Raw genomic sequence first — 8,971 nt, forward strand, 5'->3', positions numbered from 1 at the left:
CTCCAGTACTTCGTTCAGTTACGTATTGCTAAAATCAATCACTGAGTCTTAGATGCTATTTATCCTCAATTGAATATAATAATAATTAAAGAACATAAATATTATTTTACAATTTATAGGTATCAGTGTTCTCCTGGATTAGCCTACGACAGAGAAGCCAGGGTATGCATGTGGGCTGATCAAGTCCCTGAATGCAAAAACGAGGGTGAGTAAGGATTCCTGCTGATAATTGCAGGATTTAGCAGCATCTAGGGATGTATGAAAATATCGATATTTCAAAATATCGATGCGATTTTTTTTAAGTATCGATAATTTTTTCTGATGTATACTAGCGAGGAATGAACGTATGAGATCATTATCTCTGTTCAAATAATAAAAATAAAAACATTAAAATCTATCGATATAAAAAAAATATCGATAGCTTTTTACATCCCTACCTCGTTATTTATACCTACTGACATGCATATTACGGAAAAATCAGAACGCTGCGTTAGCGTGAAAGCTGCCTGTCTTAAAATGCGGTAAACGCTAACTGCCAATACCACTACATTCCCTCAATTGAACTGGTTTTATTTTCGACTCAAAGATGTTGACATATATGTATATATTTTCATATGTTACATACATTCCATTACTTTTCCTTTATTTTTGGCACACTCTCTATTGGCATGAATTCAATTGGCATGTAGAATGAAATTAGTCCACAGAAACATTTGGTGTCTTGGTTGACAGATTTTTATTAAAAAAAAAATATATATTTTAGACTGAAATTCCATCTTTTTACCATATATATTAGTTTGACTGTATATAGAGATTAATTTTATTTACATTTGTGAAATATATAGATGCTTTTAGTTTTTCTTTGTACCATATTTTTTGACACATTGTATTGGCATGTAAATGAGTCAAAAACATTTGCTTTTTTGGTAGTGTTATTAGATTTGGATTTATAAGTAAATTACATATTTTTAAGTTAAGTAAATTACATATAACTTTGTTTCTATGAGTTCTCTCTACCTCTGGTAACAAACACATTTTCTTTATACAGATTAAGAGACTTTTTGTAAATATTGCATGAAATTTATCGAATATACCGGGTGTCCCACTAAGAATAGCTCTCGGCTGTATCTCGTAAAGTATTAGCCATAGGGCTTACGGAAAAAAATATTTATAACTAAAGAGGCTTTGAGAAATTGCTGGAAATTATTTTCAAGTTTGGAAAACGGCCGCTAAATGGCGCAACTGCTATGGAAAATAAGAGAATAGTTTTTTATAGAGTTTTGCCTAGATAATGGGTACTATAAATAATAGCTTCATAATCTTCAGTAAATTTTGGATTTTTTTTGTTAAAGCCATTTTCCCCTATCTGCTAAAATAAAGTATTGGGGGAAGATTAGATCTATATTTATTTAAATGATAATAACTCCGGACTGGACGATCAAAATCCAACAAACGAGGGCTCGTTTAAAAGAGCGTTTCTTACTCTATATTATACCATAAAAATAATAATAATAAGGTTTTGAACGTAGACGCTAGGGGGCGCTTTCTTACAATTTAACAAACATAGCGCGTTTTTTCAAAAAAAATAAATACGATAGTATGCGTTATTTTAGCTGATAGTAAAGAGTAGTAAAAGCTTAAGAAGTCAGCGAAAACCGCACCTTGACATCTTCTTTCAAACCGAAGATATTAGCAAAATTATAATATATACCAAAAAATAAGCCCTTAATTACCATATTTTTACAATACAGTATCAGTAGCCCTCTTGATTAGGCCCATTCTAACAAAAAAATAAGATAGAACAATTAGTTTATTTTAAAATCGACGAAATACCAGAATACCATAATACCAGATGTATTAATATCTAATAATTAAGATATTAATAATAGTGAACAAGAAACGATGATTCAGTGAAGTCATGGTAGGCTTTGGAAAAAAGTTGCTTTTGACGTAATAGTATAAACGTCAAATTGTTATTACATCAACATTTTGATAGTCTTAGCAGCGTTTTTTATCTTTTGATTGCTTATTCAAAATGTCAACAACTTCAACTACTTCAAATAATAAAAGCATTTAATTCACTATTATTAATATTTTAATTATTAGATATTAATACATCTGATATTATGATATTCTGGTATATCGTCGATTATAAAATAAACTAACTGTTTCTATCTTATTTTTAGGTTAGAATGGGTATAATCAAGAGGGCTACTGATACCGTGTTGTAAAAATAAGGTAATTAAGGGCTTTTTTTTTGGTATTTCTATATATCTTCGGTTTGAAAGAAGATATCAAGATGCGGTTTTCGCTGACTTTTTGAGCTTTTACTACTCTTTACTGTCAGCTAAAATTACATATACTATTGCATTTAATTTTTTTGAAAAAACGCGCAATGTTTGTTAAATTGTAAGACAACGCCCCCTAGCGTCTACGTTCAAAAGCTTATTATTATTGTTTATATGGTACAATATGGAGTAAGAAACGCTCTTTTAAACGATCCCTCGTTTGTTGGATTCCGATCATCCAGTCCAGAGTTATTAATATTCAAATAAAAACAGATCTAACCATTCCCCACCACTTTATTTTGGTAGATAGGAAAAAATGGTTCTAACAAAAAACATTCAAAATTTACTGAAGATTATGAAGCTGTTACTTATAGTACACCTTTTCTAAGCAAAATTGTGTAAAAACTCTATTTTATTATTTTTTGATGCAGTTGCGCCCCCTAGCGGTCGTTCTACAAGCTTGAAAATAATTTCCAGCAATTTCCCATAGCCTCTTTAGTTATAAATATTTTTTTCCGCAGCCCCTACGGCTAATACTTTCCGAGATACAGCCGAGAGCTATTCTTAGCGGGACACCCTGTACAATGCGATCGACTAGCAAAACTTTCATTTTTATTTTCTGTTATTCAATCTTCACTTGCATGATATTATCTATCACAACCACAAAGACACCTACAAAACAACTACTCTTGTACATAGTGGACCCAAAAAACATAAACAGATATCCAAATTCAAAATTGAGTGCCCTCCCATTGTCTTGACAACAATATACTTACCGGTTTCAGAGGTAGCAGGAGGTTTCACATGTCCCGCAGCAGGCGAAGTCAGCAATGCTGGATCGTTCAGCAGACACGCGCATCCTGACGACTGCAGGAAGTACTACATCTGTCTGGAAGGTAAGGAAAAATTTGTTTTTTTTTGACCAAAAACTTTGAGGGGAGTCTGGATAGTTTTTGACTTCACCCTGTATTCGTGTATTCTAGAGTTGTCTTTTATATTTTGCGTATAAAAACATAGTAGGCGCCGCAAGATACTTCGAAAAACAATAATGTTTAAAATGTATCTACTGTTTTTTCAACCTCTATATGCAAAATATAAGACAACCCTCGTAATCCTGTTATGTTTCCTTCATTCGTCTGGTCAGAAACTCTTCAAAATACCCTCGTACATTCTTCAAAGAAAATATTTTTTGATTTTTATTAAGGTAACTGTTAAAAAAAATATACAGGGTGGTCCGGCCTGTATTCCGGAAACTTCGACAGCATATTCTGCAGATAAAAATAAGTAAAAAAGTTCGTATAAATGTATGTCCTAAAATGCTTTATTTCGGAGATACAGGGTGTAGAAGTTTCATTTTTATTTCGATTTTCTCCAAATTCCGGAATACAGTTCGGATCACCCTGTATACTCTAGTAATTTTGTAATTGATTAAGAGTTTGATTTTTGACAACTATGACGTTTTGTTTAGGACAAGCCCGGGAATACGGTTGCCCAATTGGTACAGTGTTCAAAATCGGTGACGCCGATGGTACTGGTAACTGTGAAGACCCAGAAGATGTCCCCGGATGGTAAGTTTCATCATTTTTTTAATAATAATTTATCCTGTGGATCTTCACACCTTTTTTTATTAAAAAAACTAATAATTTTTACTTGTTATGCACAAAAATTCTTCTAAATAAATTAACAAATTTAAATTATCTGAACTTTCTATCTATGTAATAGTATGTTAAGTAGTGTAAGCAGTACCTAGTAACTGAGTAAATACTTTCTTCTCTGTGTATATTTGGAAGTACTTCAGAATAGTACATACAGGAAAATATTAATAGAAGTTATAAATATTTGAAAAATGTATGTTGCCACGGTTACTTTTTTCACGCCAACTTTTATTAATTTTCCTGTATTTTACATTTTATTTTTATCCTTTTCATACAGCTAAATCTATTTTTCGTACTGGTTACACTAATATTAACCTCTAACTTCACAATTTAACTTCTTCTTCTCTTCTCTGTGACTAAAATAATCACAAATCAACACCGCACTCCCCCCAAAAAACCACCCCAAAACCTACTCTAGTCGAAAAAATCCAACAAAACAAACGAAAACTCTTTCAGCGAGGACTACTATGGCGACTTGGACTTGAAGAGCATCCGCAAGAGCGAACTTTTGGCCGGACTTCAATCCAGTAGCGCCAGCAGAGCCACTTCCGCCCTAAAAAGCCCCTAGGCCCGCCCCTGCGTCTCGTAACGCACCTGAGCCTTCCAACTAAACCGTCGATGCGTCAGGAAGCTGCGCACAGTGCTAAAAACATGACACGTTACCACAGACTTCTTCCCTAGTTCTTTTTTACCTTCATTTCCCCTACTTTTTTCTTCGAACATCTTTCAGTGGCGTGGTTCGGTATTTTTACGTGTAGAATATCGAAAAAAGACGGCGTGTTATTTTTTTTAATTTAATTTAACTGAAAAAAGACACGTTTTTGAGGGACTGTCAAAAAAAATTCGACTCTTTTTTTGATTTTTATTTAATTTTTTTCTTTGTTTGAGTTTTAGAATATTGTTTGACAGTCTCTAAGGTGACAAAGCGAATCTTTGTTGATTTATATTTTTATATTCCGGAAAAAATCGGTACAAAATTAAGATTTTTTTTTATATAAAACTAGAAAAATAAATAAAAATATACTTATACAAAAATTTAAAAATCTTTTATTTCATATCCCTCAATTCCTTCATTTATCCTTGCATTATTGCACCCTCTTATGTACAGTTAACAGCCACATATATAAAAAAAATCAGGCACATACAGCATGTTTCTCATTTTCTGGGGTATTTTTAAGACACAATAATTCTGTATGTTGGCATGAAAAATCTTGTAATAATACTCTAACACTATCTGGTGCTAACGTAACACTTTTTCTTTAAAAATATATGTGATATAAATATACAAAATGATTCATAGCACATGGTAGGTTAGATGCTAATGGAGAACTAGAAAAAATTTGGATTTTCTCTTACATTTTAGATAGATGGAGCAGGTGCCTTTTTGTAAAAATCCAAATTTTCCAAAAAATCCTATCTCCATAAACGTCTAAAGTACCATCCGTCGTGAATCACCCTATATAAAACTATTTTCTTGTTTTATAGTGAAGATTACTACAAAGATGTGGATCTAAAAGCTTTAAAGAAGCTTGGTTACTAAAAAAATAAAAAAATATATTTTCTTACCATTTGAGAGGCCTTGTGACTGAATGGAATAAAAAAATGTGTGAAATTTTTCTTATAAAGAAAATAAGAAATGTAAAATTAATGAATTTAGGCTTTAAAAATTAATATTTATTTTTGTTAATATTGTTTTTGTTATAATATTATGTTACGTGTAGTGTAGAAAATAAATATATAAAATTTGATAAAAAAAAACTTTTCTTGTTTTATTTTCCCTTGAAGTTGTTTTTTCTTTAATGTTAATTGAATTAGATTATACAGGGTGATTTAAATTTAAAAAAAACACTCCGATTTAATATATTTCAACATGTTTCTAGGCTACTACCAATAATTTTTATGTTTTATTTTAAATTAATGAATTTATGTACAGGATATTATGTTCAAAGTCATACTTAAGGTTAATAATAAAATTCAATAAAATATTATATATACAGGGTGAGTCTTAATTAAGTGCAAATATTTTTAGGAGTAGTATATTTCGACCCTAGAAAAATCGTTTATAATATTTTTTGCCAAAAAATTTTTGGATTATTAGTTAAAAACATAATATTCTGATAATAAGACAACCAAGAAACCCAAAAAATCCACTGCTTCTCAAAATTGAAGCCAAAAATATATTTTTTTATTTTTCAAAGTAAAATAACTCTGTTATTTTGGAATTATTTGAAAAACGCTAAAGAGAAAATATGTTTCTTTTATCGAGATCTACCAGCCCTGAAAATTTTTGAACTTATTTAAGACTCACCCGGTAACTTCCTAGAAAAAAGCTGTTCCATTATTTTACATTTTTTATCACATTTTTTGCATAGCACGCTGCACAAGTAATTATTTTTGAAATCCCTTTACAGCTTTACAATTATTCAAGTCCTGACACAATATCTTTCCAGATTTGTATACTCCGCATAAAACCAATTATTTGTCAGCAATAAATGACGTAAAATAAACTCAGAAAAGTCCAACAAATCCGCAAAAATTCGCGTCAAATTCAAATGTGTCAAGTGAAATGTCAAAAAACCTGTCAAAAAATTGCGCATCATGACGTCGATTCCGGTCTAATGCTTGAATATAAAAATAGGTTTAGATTTTCTCCATAGTCTTTTCTTTTTCAAATTCAATTTTTTTTATTAGACCCCATTACGTTTTACAGATTAATAATTTTACTATTCCTAATAAATGTGTGTCTAAAGGGATCGCACCGCGATTAAAAAACCGATACAAAGACACAAAGTGCAGAGTGGTGAGACCCCAAAAACAAAATAGAAATAAATTACATTACAAAAATAAACAGAAATTAGATAAATAAACAAAAAAGATAAAATATAATTTTATCAGGGATGAGCGGAGATAAGCAGAGAGAAACAGTGTAAAATCCGGAACAGCAACCAATGACGGACATATCCGAAGAACAAGAAGCTCACAAATCAGTCAAAGATATTACAATTTTCACGAATTTAGTAAATGATTTTTAATTTGTTTTTTATAATCTGTAAAGGATTGAAATTTAAAGTTAATAGAAATATTCCACAAATGTGGCGCTATGAAACTGAAAGATTTTTGGAAGTTAGCTGTTCGGTGTTGAGGAATTTTAAAATAATGCACTTGCCTAGTCGAATGAGCATGGTCAACTTAGTGAAATAATGAGAACAAATAGGGAAGCTGCTCTGTAGTTAAAATTCGATAAATGAACGTCATTAAATGAAATTGTCGTCTGTTAGTCATGGATAAAATAGATCTCTAAAAGGAATGTTAAAAGAAAACCATAGACACGAGTTTTGAAGTATTTGGATTTTTTTAGAGAATCTAGCGTTTATGGATGTACCATAAACAACATCGCCGTAATCAAATAAAGATAAAATAAGTGTGTCACATAATTGATCATTAGTCAATTATGTGACTGATGATCAATTATGTGACACACGTAAAAATATTTTTAATCGATAGATCACGTCGTAAATCAATGATATGCAAAAAATCTCCGGTCTAGATGTTGTAGTTTTCTAGAAACTTCTAATGCACGCTCACACTGGGACACCCTAAATACCGCTGTTAACCTGGCTATATCCTTACGGGACTTTATGAGCTTTCCCGATTTCTTAAGGTCGTATTTGGACCAAGTTTTCCTGGCTCTTCTGCAAATGCATAAAGTTTTCCATCTACTGTTCATCATAGATCATAGACAGAACCTGAAGGTAAATGTTCTTAATAGTCTTAAAAAAACATTCATTAAATTTTAATAAATCAATTCTAGTCCACCCTGTATGGCATATAAGGGAGACAAAAAGCCAACTGTATAATTAACTATACAATTAACAATATAGTCATGTAACACCGCGGAATTACAATGCGACAGTGTACTGTGTGTGACTTTTTTCACTGCCCATAATACCTATAATGTTTATTCAATAACACCGTCTATTTAGCATATTACGTTTGTGTTTTACATAAGTTAATGAGCGTATAGAAAGTGCCATTAAAACTAGCGTTTAATTTTTTTGAAGGAACATTCGTAGGCTATGGTGACGGCCTTGAGAAGTATGTTCAACCAATGTGTGAGAGAAAAACTATAATATATAAAAGGCATAATTTATTATTCCTTTAAGATTATGGACGTATGGAACCCCTGGTAAAAACCCCTGGAACCCCTGGAAGTTAAAAATTCGTCTTGTTTATACATCGAACAGGACATGAGAAATCCAAATTACATATTATATTAATCCCATATATATATTATTATACTAATGAAATCCCATATATATATATATATATATATATATATATATATATATATATATATATATATATACTATATATATATATATATATATATATATATATATATATATATATATATATATATATATATATATATATATATATATATATAACTATATATATATATATATTACCAGTTTCTTCTTCTCTTGGGTTTTCAGTTCAGAATTTGCTTTGGGATTCTTATTTCTGGCATTCTTTGGACATGCCCGTACCATATTATTATTTCGTTGGTATTAGTCTTGATTTCAAATTCGTTTTGCATAAAAAAAATGCCAAAACTTGGTCGGTTATGAACGGTTTAAAATAAAGAAGGAACATTAGAATTATGACATTTCACTTTTAATTCTAGAAAATTGAAAATTTCCAACGTTGTCATGTCTTGCATGCTTCCGGTATACTTAACTTAACTGCAGATTACTGGACAGATGTCTTCGTTGACATACACCAATGTTACCATCAATTGTTTAAATAAGTGGTTTTTGTTCGTTTTTAGTAGAGGAGATTGTCGATTCTCTATAAATCTATATTACGTTATATACAAGTTGTGTCCCAGAAATAAGTCCAAATTATTTTAGGGGGTGGGTAGAGACTGTATGGTCAAAGAAACAGTTTCTCTTTTACCGTTTTTCAATTAAGTCCAAAATAATCAAGTATATATGTAACTTTGAAATTTTGCAAAATAAAATGGCA

At 30.8% G+C, this 8,971-nt stretch overlaps 1 pseudogene; it reads left to right on the forward strand.

The window, feature by feature from the left end:
• LOC115874473 overlaps positions 1-5,327 on the forward strand; it is a 6,461-nt pseudogene extending 1,134 nt beyond the window's left edge.
• Positions 5,328-8,971: the final 3,644 nt, after the last annotated feature.

This window comes from Sitophilus oryzae, unplaced genomic scaffold (assembly GCF_002938485.1).
Source record: "Sitophilus oryzae breed Bouriz unplaced genomic scaffold, Soryzae_2.0 scaffold_1018_pilon_pilon, whole genome shotgun sequence".
Taxonomy (NCBI): Eukaryota; Metazoa; Arthropoda; class Insecta; order Coleoptera; family Curculionidae; genus Sitophilus; species Sitophilus oryzae.